Below are 21,797 nucleotides of genomic sequence, written 5' to 3'. Positions count from 1 at the left end.
GTTCCTGACCAGCACCACATCATATCTGCATTTACAAGTGGCTCGGTTCATGAGGAGCTAGTGCTCATCTCACTCAAGGCAAGGCAACTCCTGGGCGTGGCTGTGCCACAGATGAGTCAAGCACCTCACTTGTGAGAGGGAAGCTCAGATATCAGTATTGATCTGAACCAGTGAGTCAAAAATGTTCAATGGTTAATGCAGTAGTGGTTTAACAAGATTTGATGGCAAGATAAACTTGGTTATTAACTGAATGCAGGGTCAGAAGTATCAGGAAGACCCTCCTGTTGAGTTGTGGGGCTCAGAAAGGACCCCCTACCTAACTGACAAGTTAGGTAATCTCCTAATCTCCTTTTCAGAGAGGAACCTAGCTTCAGTCCTCGTCCCAGCTTGCTCAACAGTTTATGTCTGAAGAATGATATATGAACAATCTTTTATATCACCCAACTAATATTTCAAAGTTTAACATGCTAATGTTTCTAAAGATTTCAAAGTTAGATATCTGATGCTATAAGAACTCCCTAAACACTGAGAAATAACCTTGACATCCCTACCCAAGGGGGGATCCTGCCATGCAGCCTGCTGCCATGTAGGATTGCTCAATGGGCCCTGGCTTATCCAGTACCTATGGAGAAGGATGACTGATATATAGCTGCAACCAGCAAGATGTTAGGGTCACCACTCCAGACCACCCTCAGCTATCCTGGTGACATTGCTCCCCAGATCCCAGAGGATGCCTTACTGAGGGTTATGGCTTAACTCCGGGGTGGGGGGAGGACACTGCCACAAGATGCTAATGTGCTTTGGCTCCAAAACCAAAAGCCAAGGGAAAGGCAGCCAGACTGAGCTGAGGAGAGCAGCAACACTGAAGATGCCAAGGGGAGCCCCAAGTGCCTTTTGCAAGCTCAGGCAGGTTCTGGTAGCACCCGCTGCGCCTGCTTTGCCCTCGCTACTCATGAGGCAGAGGCTGGATGCTGCCGGGGTGTGAAAACCCCTGCACACCTGTATCCAACCTCTGGGCAGCAACTTTTGTTTCAGGGAAAGACCAAGCGCTCCAGTAACGTGTTAGCATCTGCTCTGGGCTCTTCAGGCAGCTGTCTGAAGATAAATTCTTGCCTTGCATCCTGCTGCTGACCAGCTGGTGCCTTCAAGCAAGGAATTTCATTACTCGTATCTTGTCTTTACCTGCCCACTCGCAAATGCTTAAGTGATAAGATTTTCAGCCTTTCTAAAAAGCCAGTCACAGGTCTTACCACTGTGAGTTCCTATGAAGAGGCAAAGCACTTCCCGTGCTCCTTTTCTCCCTCTGATTCATGTAGTTCATACCTGGACTGCCCTTTCAGCTGGGATGAGAGGGTCATGCTGCATGGCCAGGGTTTGCTTTAAGCCCTCTGAAAAAGGAGAGATATATTTTTATAATCATAAAATAATTCATCACTGAACAATTCTGTCACTGGGAATATTAAAATATGATCAGAGATATTTTATGCAGCTGTTATTAAATAGTCATTAAACATTTCTGGAAATAATACTCCTCAGAGATTTGACATTGAAGAATAGACTGTCAAGGCCCAATCTGAGCCATGACTTAGAAATATATAAACCTAGCAAATGCACTAAACTTGTCTTCATCATCAATTTTCTCTGAGTTCAGCAGTTTTCTACACACTGAGCAGAGTCTGGGGTATCTGTTTCTATGCACATCTTACCCAGGAACATGGTGTCTTACAGACATGTGTAGCACATGGCATTGCAGAAGGCTGCAAAAACACCACAAAAATTTCACTTGTCTGAGGACCTCAAGGGTAATTTTTGGATTTAAGGATAAAGAAGCAATTGTCCTAACCAATTTTATACCTACAAAACAGTGCTAGGAGGCAGTGTTTGGGACCTCTGGGCAATGAAGTGACACAAACTGATTTGGGGCACAGTTCCCCATATCAGTCTGACCTGTCAGATGTACTTCATGGCGGTGTGAACTGTGTTTTGATGATGACTGTTCCTTGGCCAGTTATGAAGGTAAGCATCTCAGGTGATTATTTCAGGTGCCCAGACTTTTTGTTTACCAGGCTCTCTCATTTAGAGATCCAGGTGCTGCTTCTTCTACCCCTCAAGCCAATCACAAACTCCCAGCAGCAGCTCAAAGTTTCTTCCCTCAGTGCCAGTGTTTTCACCTGGAGATGGATAAAGACAATAGGAGGTTTTGTACCTCTTCCAAATCTGTTCTCTCCAGGTGCAGAGGTAACAGTCTCACATCACAGTAAGGGGAGCACACAGCAGATTTTTCTATTTTTACCCAATTTTTATATGGCTTCAAGAGAAAATGTAGTGCTTCCTGCTGTCCCTTTAAACTCTGCAGGGATTTTGTCTGCAGGGAAAATCCCCTCTTATTTACAGACTAGTCCAGATTCTCAGGGCATTCAAATTCTCATTCCCAGTGGCAGAGATGTGGCTCAGTTTTTCCAGGCAGTTCGCCTGACTCTGCTGGAAGTTTTGGTCCTCTGCTCTTGTACAGATTGCTCTGCTAAGGCAGAACAATTCTCCTTCTTAATGAATATGCAAAAAACCAATTTCCACACTCATAAGTCTCTCAGCTGGTTATTTAAAAGTCTCCACTGGTGGTATACAACAACAAGAATAACAGCTTGATTAATCCCCATCTACTGGTCTGAACTAAAACCTGTGCCATTTTGTCACATTGCAGTGACAGAGTCGTCATAAAACAATGCAGCTCAAAATGGCTCTCACAGATTCAGGAGGTTGTAATGGTATCCCCACTGACCAAAAATATCTGGGGATATGCTAATTTTCCTTTGCTAAAAAGAACAGGGGACTGATTTTGAGATTTCATTGTTATGGAAATATATTCTGCTCAGGACAATTACATTTGACTTCCCCCACTCCCCCTGAAGCATCAAGAATGTTTAATATGCTACACTGATTAACAGTGTTAGTCTCCTGTGTCTGGGATGATTTGTCTAGGTAATGTATGCACAGAGAATATGGCAGAGGAGAAACCGTGGTGTTTCACTGCTGATCCTATTATCAGATTTGCCTGAAGAAGACCTACTTTTTCCCAGGGGGATTTCAAAGCATGAATATCACTCCTTTTACGGCTCTGCTTTATGACATTGATGTTACCTCAGGCTGTGGAGACACCCATGCTAAGAGTGGACCTTGAACCACTGGGTGGGATAAAGGCCTGGACACAAGTTATCCATGGAAAACTTCAGGCATCTCTTCCCGTGCATGTGCTTGGCTCTTCGTATTCAACAAGGTGCTGTGGGAAAGAGATCAGGATGGCTATAAAAGCCATTGTGCCTGGGACTGAATAGAGAGCAGAGGAGTTGCTTCACCAGTAGCATATTTATAATTTTAACATGGTTTGGGGGGAGGTTGTGAAAAAACCCAAACCTCGGTGACTGCTTAGTCAGATCTCTCTATGTGAAGACACTGACAACTCTTTTTGTTTCTATATTCCAAGATACTTCTTCGGCTGCTTTGACTTCACACAGTGTTTTCTGGGTAAAGTGCAAGCTAGTAAGGGTTTAAAGCACCATTGATGTTATTTCCACTACAGTAAAGGTGAACTTGTTGCCCCTTTTCTCTTTGTAGGGACAGGTGGCCTGTGACATCCTGATGGATTTAATCTGTTTCATGCTGAAACTCAAATACAGAACTTTGGCCCTTTTCTCCCTGCTCTATTCTTCTTCTTTAACTTCCCTTGCTCTGTGCCAGTGAATTTTAAGCGTGATAAAGAAAGGACACATGCTGGTGCATAAAGGCATAAAGGGATAGATAGATAGATAGATAGATAGATAGATAGATAGATAGATAGATAGATAGATAGATAGATAGATAGATGGATGGATGGATGGATGGATGGATGGATAGATAGATAGATAGATAGATAGATAGATAGATAGATAGATAGATAGATAGATAGATAGATAGATAGGCTGTTAACCCACAGTAACTGAGATACCAACAAGGTGCCTGCAAATGTACATTGGGTTACCCTGTAGTGGTAGCACTAGCTACAAGGTGCTGGTTGTTTTCTTAATCCTGGGAAAGGGGTGTTTTCTGCTTTGAGAGCTCACAGCTCTATGCTCAGACAAAGGAAGAGAAGGAGGAGGCAGCAACTCCCAGGAGTTTATAAATAATTTCTCCTCCTTTGTCTGAGAGAATTGTGATGGCTTTGAAGCCTGCTCTGGTCTCTGCCATAGCTCTGGCCTGCTGAGCTCTCCTTCCTCTGCCCTTTTTTCCCCTCATTGCCCTTTTTAGATTAGAGGAATCTGTGGCTCTGCAGCTGCACAGCCAAGTGGGACACTGGTCACTTTCCTCTGGGCATTTTTGCAGGAAGAACAATAACTTGTGCAAAATGAAACTCGGTCAGAGTGGCCTGTCCAAGAGGAGCAGAGAGCTGCAGGAAGGGTTTTCCCATGGGATAGGGTGTGTTGGGCAGCAGGAGGTGCCCCTGTGAAGTGTGGGGACAGCATGGTGGTGGCTGTGTGAGGGGTGTGCAGCACATGGAGCAGGGCTCTCAGTACAGTACACACAGCTGAGGAGGGAATGGTGCACACAGAGCTGTGAGTGCTGGACAGACACGTCCTGCAAGGCCACCCCTTGCTGCCTTGATGGATGACAATCCCTGTCAGCCCATGCATGGGCATTATTCTTTGCAGGACTCAAAGAGTCCAATTCATTATAGCAAAGCCTATTTTTTTTCCCTTTTTCCACTCCAGTGGAGCATAAATGACCTGAATAAATCCTACTCCTTTGGCACATGTAATGCATGGAATGTGTTGCCGGCGCTGTAACAAGATTTATCTCTTGGCGCATGTTGTGAACACACATTTCCTTCCAGTCAGTAGAATTGTTATAGCTATAGAGCTTGATTATTGAAAGGGGAGCTGGTTGGTGGAAGGAAGATATATAAATGTGATATACACAGTACACGTCAGCCACACCAACTGGAAAAATCCATTTATTTCCACTGACTGAATAACTCACTTTTGATTCCAGTTTATACAGGTAGGAACACGATTACTCAGTGCCTGTCTCCAATAACTCAGCCAATGTTGAGCTTTGTGTAGTCTTTGTGGCCAGAGCCAGCTCCTCTCTAGAGCTCCATACCAGCAATTCCACAGGTATTCAGAGATGAGAACTTGTACAGACCTGCCCTGCTCTGGCTTTGACAGACACCTCAGGGCAGGTGGCAGGATCTTGTGTCCATCAGGGCAATGGGTATATATGTAAAGGTAGAAGGGAAGGGACAGGGACACAGATGGATTTGTCTTGTACTTACAACCATAAAAAACCATTAGATGTTTGGTGGGATGGTGTTTGTGTCACAGAAAGCAAGAAAATCCCTTTAACGTGTTGGAAAGGCCAGTCACTTTTGTGAAGGTCTATCATGAGATCTCTCGCTTGAAAAGGGGCTGTGAATACAAAGAGTTGTGCATCACTAAGAAATAGAAAAACCTCCACCACAATGATTCAGTGACCACAGCCTTCTTGGAGGAACAATTCTGCTGTTTCAGAGAATGTGTCTCAAGTGCTGTTACTGCCCCAAGCAGAGGGGGGCCACTCAAATGGCTGTGGGACACTAGGCTGGCTTCTCACCTTCAGACAAGGGTGGTAACCGAGGTCTCGTGAACTCACTCACTGCTGCTGTGCTTCTCTCCAGACTGTCTGTGACATGTCTGAAACAATTTCCACTTCTTTTCATCCTTTTCCCACTCTACCTTTCCTCTGTATCTAAAAACTGACCTCCAGGTGACTTTCTTAGCCAAGGCAGAGGTGCCTCACAAATGCTGATAGCTCCAGTCACGGTGATTTTCAGACAGCCAGTCTCAGGTTGAGCCCAGAGAAGCGATCAGAGAGAAGTGTCTGTGTTTTACCAATGAAAAAGCTGGCACACAGCAGGTGAACATCCTCATAAGGGTTTTCAGCCCAGTAATCACCAAGACAGGTGTCTCATTATTACTGTGTATAATGATATAGTATCCAAAGAAGGGGGAGAAGATAAACATATGTCATTCAAAAATTCCTTGGATTATGGAAAGTGTCCACTAACAGGGAACCCAATTAGCCTGTGCAGCTTTATATTTTGCCCATCTGTTATTACTAATCTGGCCTCAAGTGTGCAGTTTAGTGCTGTAAACCTTTGGTTGGGACTGTTTTATTAAACTCTGTGGCCTGCAGCATCTGCCTCTAGCTAGGGGAACTGTTTTGGAAACATTCCAAATCACAAAAGCAGTAGTTATATTTTCTGTGTTCCAAACACACTTCTGGCCTGGTTGGTGCCCAGTTTCAGGAACATATATCCATATATCTGTGTGATATCTTGTAAAGAGAGAGTCTGCTCTGTAGTTTTTATGTACTGGACTCTCCACCTGTCTGGCTCCCCATTGCTTGGCTCTGTCTCCATGCCAGTGAGGAGCTGGAAGACCAGAGTCGTGCCACACATGGTCTGCTCCAAGCACCACCACTCATCCTCCTGTGCATGCTTTGGCTGCAAGACAGGAGATCTTCCTGAGATCTCAGTGTTTCCTCTTCTTCAGTGACCTCCCTGTTATAACCATGCCCAGAGTGGCTCCCAAGCTAATGGCTAATCCTGGTCTCCCTGTGACTACTCACTTGAGTGTCTTCTCTCGCTTCTTCCTCTACCACCTCCTGCTAAGTGAATGCAAATAATTTCTCAGTTCTCCCTTTTCCTGTATTATCCAAGTCTGTCAGCTGGACATCAGGATAAACAGTGATCTGCCCAGCAGTGGAGAAAGATGACTGCAAGGTAAGGAAAGGATCAGGAAACCAAAATAGCAATAGAAAATGAGAGAAAAAGGAAGCACACCAAGATGCTAAGCCAGCACAAGGAAGAGGCTCCACAATATGTTTAAGATCCCAATGTCATGAAACACTGGCCTTTATATGTCAGTCAAGCAGTACTGGAGGAGCTGGTCATCAGCTGCCTCTTCGTGCCTCCAGCAACCACAGAAGCTGCTGAATCTGAATCCTCATCTGGCCAGACTTTGTAGGTGAATTTACCATTTAGCTTCGTGCTGTGCACAAGCCCAGAAGGTGAGGAGGATCCACGTGTGCAAAAGTGTAAGGTGTGAGAGTGTTGCATGCGCATGAGGAACCTAATGAAGTTGTGAAAGAATATTGAGTAATGAATACTGTATAGGGATGTCCAATGGGTCTGTTTTCTGTAGTCATTCATCTCTGGGGAGATTTTGGGAAGTTAATGCTCTGAGCACTTGAGACTGGTTAAAGGGAATTTTTTGTCATTTTGAGAACATATTTGGAGAACGCTTGAAGGTAATTGTTAGAAGGTCTAAAAGTTGAGAGACAGAGGTTGTTACCTGGGGCTTTCAGATGCAGAAACAAACTTCATTATATGAATGACATTTTCTTACGTTTTTCTTTTCTTTTCTTTTCTTTCTGAGCTCATGTCCTGCAGTAATAGTAATTCTTTGCTGTCAAAGTATCTAAGATAGACACTCCCATAGGCTTGTTATTTTGGCCAGCTTAGAAGAAAACACTCTCTTTCTTTAGACAACCAAGAGTTCTTGTTTTGTCATAGAAAACTCATCTAGCGGGAGCTCTCAGTTGCTGCTTTGAGACAGCTTTCTTTCAAATACAATGAGGAGATCAGCTTTGACACTTTGGTTGCAGTTAATTGTATTGCAGAGGTGCAATTGAAATCAATGTCCGCTGCTGAAGCCTTTCTTAGTCAGAATAACTCTTCTTTGGGAGATGGAGTGCATTTACCTAAGTGAAAAGTCTGATGCACAATCAGATTTGTACAAGCTCTCAGTAAGCTTTGAAGAACTTGCATGTCTCCTCTCCCCCTCTTCAGTAATTTAAATTTTTATGATCTACTTGCTGAAACATACTGTCACATAAAAGATTTAAAATGAAATGTATCTTTCCTATCAGTGAGCATAGTAGAAGGTGTTTTCACATCTCTTTTTAAGGCATTGGGAAAAAATTGGGCACAAATGCTGAAACTTACCTGCTGGTTTATAGGATAGATGTTCCATTCATTATTTGCCTCAGAAGGTAGCCCGGAGTAACAATTTGCCCTTCCTGGACTACAACTTTGCACCAGGAAGGGGCATCAGGCTTTTGTGCCACTTGTCAGCCCTAACTCAGTGTCAGGGCCCAGCACAGCCACTGTGACAGCTGGCAGGAAGGGAGCATGTGCCAGTGAAGTGTCTTTCTAGGGATCCTATTGCTGATAGACAGCAGGAAGGGAATAACCCCTAAATGGATGCTTGTGAAAAGCACTCTACAATATCTGCTTGTTTCCAGCTTGGACACAGATGTTAAGGACATGATTTTCCATGCTGAAATACTTCCCAGCACTCACAATAATTGGGGCAATAGGAAATACTTCTGCATGGAGCAAAGAGGATTATGCTTTATGGCATATATACACATAACACATGTTCATATGCTTTTATTAGCTGTCACCCATGCTTAAGGCCAAATGAGGCATGCCATTTTGCTAATGGACACCTGTCTTGGGAGGGAATTGTTCATTCACTGCTCATGGATGTGAACAAACATCTTAGACCAGCATCTAGGAATTTAAGGAACGAGTTGTGATAGTGCACCCAGACAGATGTCAACTTGAATTATTCAGCTGTACTTGTCTCAGAGGCTACTACAGTCCTGCTGTATTATACACACCAGAGAATCTCAATCAGATAACCTTTATGATCTGTATCTACTGGAGAATTGATATAATGTACATTATCTCTTCTGTCAGTTAATAGTTGTTAAATTATTTTTGCTATCATGAACTCCTGACTATATGTTAAGAAAGATTTTTTTTCTTCAATCAATACTTTTCATGATATTTTATGATAATAACTCACTTATTGGACAATAAATGTTCAAATTCTCTGTCAGTGTTGTCCTGGAGGGAAGAAAGGCTTTCACAGTAAGAGAGATGACTCTAACAAGCACACCAGCCATTTAACTAGAAAGGCAGCCTTTCTGCAAGTGGATCATGTTGCCATGTTAAAAGTTCACCATCCATGGTATGTTTATAGGAATGGCTCTTTGGCAGGATATGTAAATCCGCAGAATCTGACAGCAACCACAATTGCATGAGGTGGGATGGCACCCCCTCTGCCCAGGGCACTGACATCTCAAACACAGAACTGAGGACTGAATTTATAATAGCCCTGAATGTCCAAGAACCACCTATGCAGGGAGCAAAGGGGGATAAAATCATGATACTTACCACCAGAGGTTACATGACCAGTTTCCAATGAGTGTAGTTAAACATGTTACCAATTGTAGAAACTCAGCTATTACAGCAAGGTGCAAGACACAAATAGAGAATCACAGAATCACAGAATTCTGAGTTGGAAGAGACCCACCAGGATCATCAAATCCAGCTCTTCAGCGAATGGCCTGTATGGGTGGGGGTCAAACCCATGTCTTGGTGTTATAAACACCATGTTCATACAAGAATATAGATTATGAAACATGCTGATTTTTGCCAGCTTGGGAGAGAGGTGTCAGTAGAGACCTAGCCAGGGCTGTGAATTTTTTTATGCCATGGGCCCAGTTGTGTGGAAATACTGTAATGGTAGAAAGATGAGCTAAAAAACTCTGATAGTTTTGACCTTACAGCTGACAAGAAGCCCAGTCCACCTCTCTGGAGAGTCTCTGTTACCTTTGAATAGGCAACCAGTCTGCCTCTGAAAGTTTGGTTGTGCTTATGATTGTGTTGAGCAAGTCCTGCATAACTTCAGTGTCTGATACTATATTCTTGTGTAACACCTGCAAATTCATTCCAATTAGAAAAATTGGAATGAACTGTTCAGATATTTTTGGTTTTTCCTACTGTGGTACTGTGTTCTGTTTGAGAAGGAGAGATACAGATTGTGATTACGCAAATGTACTCTCAGATGTACTGCTGATTTTAATAAAAACTATTTATTAGTACAAAAGAATAGTCTAACTGGCCCTCTCTGGAAAATAGCAGAAGAAGAATGTATCAAAATAACCAGTTATTTCCCATGAAAAAGAATGTCTCACTAAAAGGACAGCCAGGAAAAAACATATGAAGTTGGGATTTTTCCCAGTGATAAATCTAGGTTTGAATTCCCTGTAAGATACTCTCTGCCCTTTTTAGGACTCCTGAGCCTGACCGTGAGGAAGACCCAAGATATTGAATGGCATGGTTGTCGTGCTCTACAATTAGAAATCAGAAGTTAGCTTTATAAGCCAAGGAATAAAGTATACATTTAAAAACCCCAATATTCCCATACATCCTTGGAACATACATGAATATTGTTGAACTCAGGATGAGGTGAAATAAACTGAATTTATCATGGATTTTACGTTTCTGATTGATACCTACATACTAATGAGATGGACTCATTAAATGTGCATAGCAAGATAATTTACCTGGATATTTTGGAGGAGGAAATTATTCAAAGCAGAAATAATATTTTATTCAGAAAGGTTTGATGGTAAAATATTTTCTTCCAGTCAAATAAGATATGACTGAGAATTTTCTTTTAATTAATACAAGTAAAGCTAGTGAACAGGGAAATTAAATTCCACCAGAAGTAATTTTTCAGATTTGTTTAGCCTAAAGTTAAAGCTTCATTTGAGGAAAAGTGAGGAGTAGAGGATCCATTAATGTCCATGCTCTACTAGGATTCTAGTGGAATTACTGTTTTATATTAGAAGATCTATATCTAGTTAGCCATGAGCTGGGGCTTGAGTCAGAATATTTCATGTGAAAACTGATCTGATCAGCAAGAGAGAAACCAGAAAGTCTTCAGCCCATGTGTGGAACACTCATACATGGATCATCAGCAGTCCTGTAACCTTTTATATTCAAAAAGTTATTCCAAAATTTCAAAGTCAATTTTCCCATACAGTGCAAAATTAACTGTTGCAACCATTGTCTCATTTTGTGCTGTTGGTTTGGACTGCTTTTTATTTTCCTCCATGACCATGTTTTACTGATTGACCATGGTCTGCTGTATTAACAAAAAAAAAAAAAAAAAAAAAAAAGTTGGGAGTGGAAGAAATAGGTATGTAAAAACTGTGAGTGGTTTGGTAGTTGGATGGTCCAGAGATTGCTCTCCCTGGCAGTATGGATGGGACTGCACAATGTGATGATGTCTTGGCTCAGAGTGGTGTTTGAAGACTCTTCCAAAAAGCCTCTGCTCTCCACTTGCCTTCCTGCTCCGTTGTTTCACCCGTGTTACACTGCAGGGGTAACAGAGATGGCAGGTTCCCACAGAGTCAGTCCTCTCACTGTTTCACCATTCAGTATGAACTCCAAAGGCATTCTAAATGACAAACTGCCTCTGTCTCAAAGGGCCTCAAAAGGGATGCAGCATGCCTTAGTTATTGCTTTAGAGGGGCTCATGGTGGCTGGGAGTCTCGTGGGCCCCTCAGAACCCATGCAGGTGGACTCATACTGGGAGTTTCAGGCATAGTCCCAAGCTTTGCTACTTTCCATGTGGAAAACCACCCTGTCCATGTAGAAGAGATGTCAACATTCTGTTCACAGTGTCTCAGGGATGTGAGACAACATTTAAATGTGGCTGTGAACCTCTTCATAAGCCTGGACTATCTGGACTGCTTTCCTGTGCCCCAGGGCAGGGTTAGGAGAGCTCCATGGCTTTTTCCTGGAGGAGCTCAAGCCTTAACACAGCCCAGTGCATAAGGACATCAGATATGCACCAACCAAGCCACAGAGAAGCCTTCCTTAGCTTTTTCTATATGGTGGTCCTTGTGGGTCCCTTCCAATTGAGCATATTTTATGATTCTGTGATCCTGTAAACAGCAGGTGTTTGAGCTCAAAACCTTATCTGCACGATGCAAAACTGAGCAAATGGACAGTGCGTGCATGGACCCAGCAGGTGTCAAGTCACTATTCAGCCCAAGGATTACCTAGTGATCTTTGCCATGACATGGGAAAAAGAAGCTGCCCAGGAGCCATCAGGGAAAGAAACAGAGACTGCTGATTAGTGGTTGGGTTTGTTTTGTGTACTGGATTAGCCGAGCACACGTGCAGTGTCTGAGAGAGAGAGATGCTGGTATGAATATGCATTTCATGGGTGTTCCCAGTGGTCACTCATCTCAGGCTTTTGATCATCAGATATAGCAGAGATGTGTCAGAATACTGCTAAACCAAAATGAACTCCTAAGAAAAGCAGTGGAGCAGTCAGGCGTGCCAATGGTGAGCTCCCAGACCCTCCCCACATCTGTGGAAAGGTCATATCCTCCATGGACCCCCACAGGGCATGTTGGCCAATGCATCCATCATCTTAGTCTGTAGATTACCCTCTGACAATATTCAATTCCTGTCTTTTTTTCCTGTGTTTTTTATAACCTGTAATTATAGAATCACAGGTTGAAAAGTAACTCAGAAAACCTGTAGCCCTTTCTCCTGCTTCCTGTGAAACTTAGAATCCATGGACGATCTTTTCCAATTTGGTTTCTGCTACTTTGGTATATATCTGTTTGGGAGTTGTTTCGGTTTGGGAGTTGTTTCGGTTTTGTGCTTTTGGAGTTTGGGAGTTGTTTCGGTTTTGTGCTTTTTTTGTTGATTTGTTTTGGTTTGGGCTTATTGGTTTTTTTGGGGTTTGTTTGTCATTTTTTCTTTAAGTGCCTTTGCTGTATTCAAATACTTAATTATCTTAGAGGCAACCAGAATTCAAGACTGATGTTGACATTTTTCCTTCAGAATTGGCCGATATTTTGGAAAAAAATAGGACAGTTAAGGAATTACATCATGCAAAAAAAATATGTATAATGTCAAAGCTCTCTGTTCCACCAAGGGTTTAGAAGACCTTGGAGAGTCATGTCTGTAGCCTCTATTTTGTATAAAGGTACCATGTGTGTTTTTAAAAGCCTTTGTGAGGAAAGTGAACTTTTTTCTCCACAGAGGAGACCAGTCAGAGGAAATGTATAGAATACAAGTTAAAATTAAAGGAAATGAATAGGGAACAGAGCTCAGTTACTTTTCTCCAAGGATTACATTCCTGAGGATATTGTTCCTAGAAATATGGTATTGTCCAAGTGAGGATTTCTGCTGTGTGAGTGTTTCCTAGGGCAGGTACTCCAGTGCTCCTTTCTTTACTGGTTTTTTGCTCCCTGCAAAATCTGGCAGCTCTGCCTCTAGCCCAGCTGCTGACCCATATGAGCCACAGCCTTTGACTTCTCTGTGTGAATTTGCCACGTCCAGCCCTTGGCGCCACCCACCTCCTTTTTAGGGAAATAGTCCATCTTTGCACCTATTGTCCTACGCTGTCCCAAGCCAAAGTTCAAGCACTCCCAAGTCAAAGCCAGGCACCACTTGTGGGGTCCCAAATTTTATTTGGTTGGATGCTTCCCACATTGTCAGGTGCAGTCTTCTACTTGCCAGCCTTCAGAGCATTTTCTTCATCACCATCTGAGCTGTGCACATGCAAATCAGAGAGCTGCATTATTTATCTGTGAGCGTTGACCCAGAAGGAGGCTTCACTAGATTGAAACCATTACACTGTGTGATTTGGGAGGAAATACTAAAGTGACAGTCTGTTAGAGAAAAAATGTTGTTCCTTTTCTGATTCACCCTGTCTTATGAGATTGACTGATGCAGATACATCAGTTGAAGGTTAATTGCCAGTGAAATTTTACATTAACAGGGCTTTTGTTTAAAAAAAAAATTGAGATTTAGAATAATTTACTAATGAGGAAGACAGAACATGTATTTCATCATTTAATCTGTCATGTAATACTTTAAATAAAAGGCTTTCTTCTTAAAAATTCCTTGCTATCAACCCTTAGAAAATTTGACTAAGACCTTCATCTGTCTTTTAAGGCAGATCATGTGGTCCACTTCTCCATTCATTTCCAAAGGGTGTGGACCTGAGAATATTTCTTTTCACAGACCTGGTAAGAAACTTTCCAAGGACTGGATCTTTCTTGTATACAGTCAGCAAAACTTTGGAGGCCTCAACAGAAGTAAAATAATGAGGCACTGCATGCAAATGAGCCTTTGATGAGCACTGTAGCATTGCTCTCTCCGTGTCTTAAAAAAGAGCATGTGACTGCAGATGCTTAAGTTTTTAAAGTGAAGCATCCTTCTATGACAACAGATTGTATTAACTGCTGGAAAAGTCAGTTCATATTTTCTTGCAAGCCCAGCAGTCTTGCAGGTGAGTTATGTTATTAGTTTTCATGACAATCTTGCCAGGATAAAGTACTTGTGCTTTGAAATTTTTCTGCTGAAAAGATGTTTTCAATGTAAATTATTTGTATTAGTCTGTTCACATTCCCATGTGCATTCATCTTTTTCACTCAAAACTATAAACATAGAAAATTATGGACTTCAAAATCCAATTGATTTCACTTTGTTACCATTTTATTCAGTTATTGCTGAAGCCATGACTAGGATCCATGGTTCATGTGGAGGGCTCCATGGGAGCTTGAAAATGGGCCTCATGGTTTCAGTGTTTCCTGTACTATGCAGCAAATCTTACTAGCTCATAAGATCTCTCTTTTGACTTCTAAACTATGCAAAAGTGATGACAATTCATTTATAGTTTGTTAAAATAATGGATTTAAGGCTTTTGATTCTTACAATATTTGTTCTTCCATAAATCTGTGTCTTTTGTAGGAAATGGGCACACATAAAGAGCTCCAGAACTATAATAGGACATGTTTAAATTGCAAGGAATAAGCAAATCTTGTCTTGCAGGTGGTCAGACCTTACCTTCAGAGTACAGTATGTAGAAACCAAGTCACTACATTACACAGGGCTTCATTCCTGTATCATAAGATTGGCATTTTCCTACCATCCAAGTATTTCACTTTCCAATATTATTAACTGTTGTACATAAAAATACTATGGAAAATAAAGTTATGCTGTTTCACTTTGAGTGCATTTTTCCAAAGGAAAGTAATTACATTGGCATTTTTTCCTACATTTACTCTCAATGGAAATCAGTCTCTGATAGTCATAGATTAAACCAGAATTGTCTCCATATTCCACGGCTTTCCTGGTTTTATTGAAACACAATTGCAGTATGGTTATGCTGGAAAATTTTCATTTTTCCCCTTTATACAAATATTCTGGCAGTGCACAATCAGGTATTTTTAACCTTTGTGTTCTTCAGGATTTCTAATGGCTACCCCCCACCTTGTCTGCAAATGTACTGTTAGTAAAAATTGCTTTCTTTCTCTATTGCTATGATTGTTCAATTCATTTGAAAAAAATATACTGATTGTCGCCTAAGAGCTACCACTTTTTCTGCTGAATGGCTGATAGTAATTTGTAAGGCAAGTGAATTTGATCAGTTATACCTTAGGAAAAGAAAGGAGGAATGCAAGAGATAAATTAGTGCTCACAGAGCACATCTTTCCTGGGTTTATAGAAAGAGTGCTCAGTAGCTGTCTGCAGTCTGCAATGGGATCTCAGCACAGACCTCCTGAGGCAGAAAGGTGGGGACACAGGGGTGTGTCAGCAGCCTGCACCACACAGAGGTGCTGCTCCCTGTCCCAGCTGAACTGAGTCTTCGGAGACCAGGAAATGACATGGGCCAATGCTCAGCACTTTAGTGCTGGTTCAGCACACATCCCCACTCATTGCTAGTGTTAGCAATGGAAAGTCTTCAGAGATCTTCAGGTGAAGGTGTCAGATTTGAAGTATCATGCACCTGGGGCAATTTTTGGATGTAAGTGATTTCATTTAGAGATTTTCCTTCCAGGTCTGTGTTTACCGGTAATACACAATACGGGGAGGTGTGTGGTGAGTTTTATTAGTTGGTTAGTTGGTTGGTTGGTTGGTTTGGTTTGTTTCCTGGATTTAGTATTTTTCTCAGGACCCAGTTTCAGACTGAGAGTTTTTTTGAGACTGAGCAAAGACACAGGGTTTTCCTGACTGGCTGGAGCAGCTGATGAGCTGCAGGGCAGGTCTGCCATTCAGAGGGAACTGGAGAGCCTGGAGAAGTGGACTGACAGGAACCTCATGAGCTCAGCAAGGGCAAATGTCAAAGTCCTGACCCCAGGGAAGAACAACCTCAGGCACAAGACCATCTGGGTATGACCAGCTGGGAAACAGCTCTGCAGAGAGAGTCCTGAAGAACCACAAACAGAGCAGGGGGTGGAAATCTGCCCTGGCAGGTTCCTTGTACTGTGCTGTATCATCAAGAGATGGGACAGGACGTTGAGTCAGGTGGTTCTTCCCCTCTGCTCAATACTGGTGAAACACATCTGCAATTCCAGGTCCTGTGCTAGGCTGCACAGTACAAGAGACACATGGGCATTCTGGAGCAGGTCCAGAGCGAGACCATGAAAACTGTGAAGGGACTGTTGTTTTTAACATGTGAGGTGCAAGGGCTGGAACTTTGTAACCTGGAGAAGATGCAGAGGAATCTCATTCGGTGTCTAAATACCAACCAGAGACACTTATGCTTTCTCTGCATAGAAACCAGTCTGTCTGTGGAGGGGTTCTACGAGACACCGCAGGAAACAGGTATGAGTTGCATTAGGGGAAGAGAAAATCTTTACACCAATAGTGATAAAGCACTGTCATAGACTCCCCAGAGATATTGTGAATCCCCATCTGTGGCGGACATATTTTCATTAAAAACCTTTCCTTAAGATTTTTTCTTCCTGAGAAGCTGAGAGGCTTCAGGAACAAAACATAAACAATGGTTATCTGCTGCTGTGGAATGCAACAGGTGCATCTGTGATTGGTCTCATGTGGTTGTTTGTAATTAATGTCCAACCACAGCGCAGCTAGCTCGGACAGAGAGTTTGAGGCAGCTGCCTTTGTTATCATTCTATTCTATTCTATTCTATTCTATTCTATTCTATTCTATTCTATTCTATTCTATTCTATTCTATTCTATTCTATTCTATTCTTAGCTTAGCTAGCCTTCTGAGATGAAACTTTTCCTTCTATTCTTTTTAGTATAGTTTTCATGTAATGTATATCATAAAATAATAAATCAAGCCTTCTGAACATGGAGTCGATATTCTCGTCTCTTCCCTCACCTGAAAACCCCTGTGAACACTGTCACACCCATCCTTGGAGGTACCCACAACTCAGCTGCCCAAGACCCCAGACAACCTGATCTGCACAGGAGCTAGCCCTGGTTTGCCTGGGACAGTTGGAGCAGATAACTCCCAGGCTTACTGTCCAGCCTATGTGATTCTGTGATTTTAAGATCCTGCAAGATCAGTTGTCAAATGTGTGGTTTCAACTGTGGAGGAATTTATAAACTGTGGTTTTCTTCTCATGAAAGATTTTTCAAACCAATGAACAAAACTTGTTTATCATGTGAGGAGTTTGAGTGAGGAACCTTGAATTAATCCATATGTCTATCAGTATATTTCTTAAAAAAATGGCTTTGGTCTGAAAATTTAAGCAGTATAAAGCAGAAATGAATTGTCTTTGCTAGTCATTCTTAGGTCCCCAGCATTGACAAAGGACATACTTCTTGGATCTATGAGCTTCCACAGCTATCTTGTACAGGGAGATAGCCTCATCTGCAAACCTTGGCATGTTCTGTCCTGCTGATGTGACCTAAGAAATTATTTTTTAGTACAGCTTATGTTAGTTTTTAATAATACTTTAATTTTTTTCCTCCAACTGCAGGATGTTGCTGTTATTTTTTTCTGGGATGTTGCTGTTATTTTTTTCCTTCTTCCAGCCTGACAAAACGGTGCCTATTCACTGGGGAGCAGCATGTTATGTGCTTGTGACAGTATTGACAGTAATCCATATGATCTCCGCTACAGTGTTCTGCCTTCTCATGACTCTGACAAATCTCCATCACTTTCTGCTCAAGTACCACAATTTTAAAAAGCAGTGTGTTCCTGTGTCACCCCTGGGATGTGCGTTTGAAACAAGCTCTATCTTGGAGCTGTCACAACCTGAGACCACAGCTGGTCTGGCTGAAGGAGAGAGGCAGGTATGCACCCAACATTTTTACTGTTTTGCAGTAGAACTGCCGGCTATTATCACCTGCTTCCTAATTCACTAATCCATTCACTGTTTAAGGCTTTGATGCATTATAAACTATTGTACCTAAACAGTGTGAGCAGTGATGATAAACACCGGCCTGAAAATAACCATTAGCCCTGATGTCTGTGGTCAGCATGCTCTCAGGCTTCCAGAGCCAGCAGGTTAAATACAGCACTCTTCAGTGCCAGCCCATCTCTCATGCAGCTGATGCAATTCTCCATAGCCTATTGATTTAAATCCTTCATTTTGTTTTTGCGTTATGAGATAGTGTAAAAAACTGTTGCCCCTATCAGATTTTTGAAAATGGAACCTAATCAAAGCAGTCTGTGTTCTGCATCCAGTGCCACAGTCAAGATGCTTTAGCAGCGTGGTGACTCAGGGTAAAGGCTGACATTTGAAAAATATTCACATCATTCTAATGGTGAGAGGGCAGCTTGAGCAAACAGGAGAAAGTTAACTATGGAAGGGCATGAAGGGAATGTAAATTGACAAAATCTTCTTTGAAAAAGCCAAGGGCAAATCTGAATACAAAGTGTTTCCTGTAGCTTTTTGGTGTAGAGGAAAGAGGGGTGCTTTTTTTTTTTTTTTTTTTTTTTAATTTTTCAGGAGTAGGAGAGAAGTTGGATCTTGTGGAGGCTATGCTTGCTAGCTTTGTGCAAAGAGCAGTGAAGAAATTAGGAAAATTTTTACTTGGATTGCAATAACCCTCCACCAGGAGACAAAGAGAAAGAAATGTTTCTCCTTGTCTTATTATTTCACAGCTGAACTTTTCAGTTACTTAGATTTGATTTTGCTTATGTTCTTAGCCTTACACAAACAAGAAGCCAAATAAAATGAATCCCAAAGCATATAGCATTGCATCTCCCAGGCAGATGTAATTTACAGAAACAGTAGGCACACTTCAGGAGTTCACTGTGCTTTCAGAAGCATTTCCAATTCCAGATATATTTCCCATGCTTAATTTGGGGCTCCAGTAGTCTAGCAGTAGTCAGAATTAACTTTGCAAGTGCATACATACTGCAGAGCAGCAAAGCTTAACACAAGCAGTAAATCTGCTGCAGTGAGGTGGAGAGACCCTGCTGGGAGCCTGGCACATTGGAAGCTAAAGCTTTTTTTTCTAAGAATTTGAGATTTTACTTGGATCTCCAGGAAAAATTAGGGTGCATCTGTGTGGACATGTGCATGTACACACCACATGTGCCACACACTGTAGTCAGTGCTTCTTAAAGCTACTGATGCTGGACAATTCCCTTCAGAAAATATGATTTTTTTAACACAAGTAAATAACTTCTTGGACCAAATATTACTTTTTTTTTAGCTGACAAATCTGATTATGAAAACGGAAAGGTAAAAATTGGAGTCTACATTTCATAACTGAGTAAGTCACAAGAACATAGCATCCATTTGTCAGGTTAAAATTGATTTTCTTTCAGCAAGTGGAATACTTTCATTTGTATTGAAAATGCCGACAGTTTTAGTTGGCATTTCCCATTTTTAGCAGAAGCATTCTTCTTTTCATAGATTTTAGCATTCTTCATGAACAATCTAATTCAGTGCAGAAATTAATTTCAAAATGCTGCCATTTCTCACATAATGGAAATCATATTTTTCTGCGCTACCCCAGCACTAAATATTCTTCCTGGGTTCTGTAGGATGAGAAATATTTTGCTGTAGTGGCACACCAGACACGCCTTGTCTGGTTCAAGGCTTAAGGGTCCTTACTAAGAAGAGCCCCCAGAACCAGTTACCACTGCTCTTCTGTGGAAATTTCTGTTGCCTTACTGAAGATAACTGGAACCTGACTTACTTACAGGACACAAACAGAGATAAAATCCCATAATCTCAATGTTTTGATGGTTCCTCTTCACTGAATATTAGGGAGAGCTTGAAGATTAAGTGTTTTGAGTGTTTTGCAGAGCACAGAGAGAAGTAGTTGATAATTGTGGTTTATCTGGCAAAAACTTGGATAGTCCTAAACTGCAACTTGATGGTGAATCTGAAACATTTTATCCCAAAACTGCATGCCCATACTCACTTTTCCTTTAAAGTTTATGGGCTTTCAACAACTTTTGTGGTGGAACATTGTTTTCTCCTCCTGAGTCATGTGTGTTGAGGGGAGGAAAGAGGCAGGGAAGGAGGAGCTTTGAATATGTTCAACATGTTCTCATAAACATGTTGAACATGTTTATGTTCAACATAATGGACATAAACATACACATAAAGTCTATGGACTTAATGTTTGTAAAGTTCATAGACTTTACAAACACCTTTTTTGAGTGACCAAGAGTTAATTTATTCAGAGAAATTAAGTAGAAGGTAGAATGGAACAAGGAATTTACATTCATGGAAATTTAGTTATTAAGTATATGCTATATAATCCAGTTTCCAACAGAAATGATCACTGGCATGCTGCAAAATGTAAAAGTGCAACACATCAGCAATTAAGTTTTATACTATGAAGCTTATTATCTTCTTTACTCTGTCAATTTGGGAATGAAAATCCAGACTATCATGAAGAACAAAGGAAAAGCAGAACAAAATATGTGTTTGAAGTAAAATCAACTTGTGAAAGAATTCCAGACTTGGTATTACCCCCAGATACAGTTCTCTTAATCCAGAGTACGTGATGGACATGGGAGGTGTTTCATGACTGTGTTTCTCTCTGTCAAGAGAAATAGCACCTGATACAGCAGCCAACCTTCCAAGAGTGCTAAAATGATAAATGGATACCAAAACAAGAAATGTACAGCAAGTTTGTCTGAGCTGGGGGGCACACTGTGTGATAGCACAGTGACTTTGCATTTCAGCTCTCATCTTTGGGGGAAGCTTGCCTCCATGCTCCTAGAGTGTCCTATGAATATCAGCCTTGGTGGCCTGCAGAGACTAGGCCTTTTTCCCTACATATGATGTATTTAAACCTTCTGCAGAAGTTCAGAGGTTGCCCACCCTAGCTATCCGTTCTCACTGTTCATCTGTGATTCGTGCAGTTTGTAGTGGGGAGACTCTGCTAAAGGATGAGCAGGCTGGGGGGAACTCCAGAGCATGAGTCCTTTCTCTCTGGCTGCAGGGAATGCTATTGAGCTGGCTGAAGTCTTACTCTCTCACAGTGGATACCAACCCTATGGACAGCATTTGCTCTTCAGCCGTATCACAAAACACACCTATTGACTTTACGGGGAAAATGCAAGTTTCTGCTGGCTGTATTTACGGCATTGTTAAAGTTTCTTCCTTGATGCTCAAGTCTTTTCAATGTTATTGGGATAACATCAGAAGTGTTAAATGGAAAAAAATGTTACCTGCTCTTAAGCAGTAAGTGGGAAAATCTACGTGATGGGGTTTGTTGGATGCGGGAATAATCAGGCTGCCCCTGCAAGTGCAATGCCCTGATGATCCATACTACATATGGTACTTCTGGGCTGAACAAGGCAACTTCTGTTCCTCAGAGCATGGTTTATCAACAGGCTTTCAAGCTGGCTGAAGTGCATGAAGGGCGTGGAGTACAAAATAAAAAGCAGGATTTGATTTAACAAAGACGGAGTGGTTTAATTCCAGTGTAGAATGAAAGGCTGCTCAGTGATTAAAATAGTTACTTGCTACTCTCTAGTCAAGGTTCTATTCCTGTTTTGATCATGAACTGTTAGTAGTCTGAAAGATAATATTGATTCATATTGTATGACCATGGTTAAATCACTCAGGAACTAAAACCAAAGGAAGATAGTGTCCTATGTTATATCAAGATCAACGTCTTCTCTCTGAAAACCAGGGTCTTCTTAAGGTTTCTGAAACTAGGCGT

The sequence above is a fragment of the Melospiza georgiana genome, chromosome 2, assembly GCF_028018845.1.
Source record: "Melospiza georgiana isolate bMelGeo1 chromosome 2, bMelGeo1.pri, whole genome shotgun sequence".
NCBI classification, from domain to species: domain Eukaryota; kingdom Metazoa; phylum Chordata; class Aves; order Passeriformes; family Passerellidae; genus Melospiza; species Melospiza georgiana.
The sequence above is the reverse complement of the archived record's forward strand: the minus strand, read 5'-3'. Positions refer to the sequence as shown.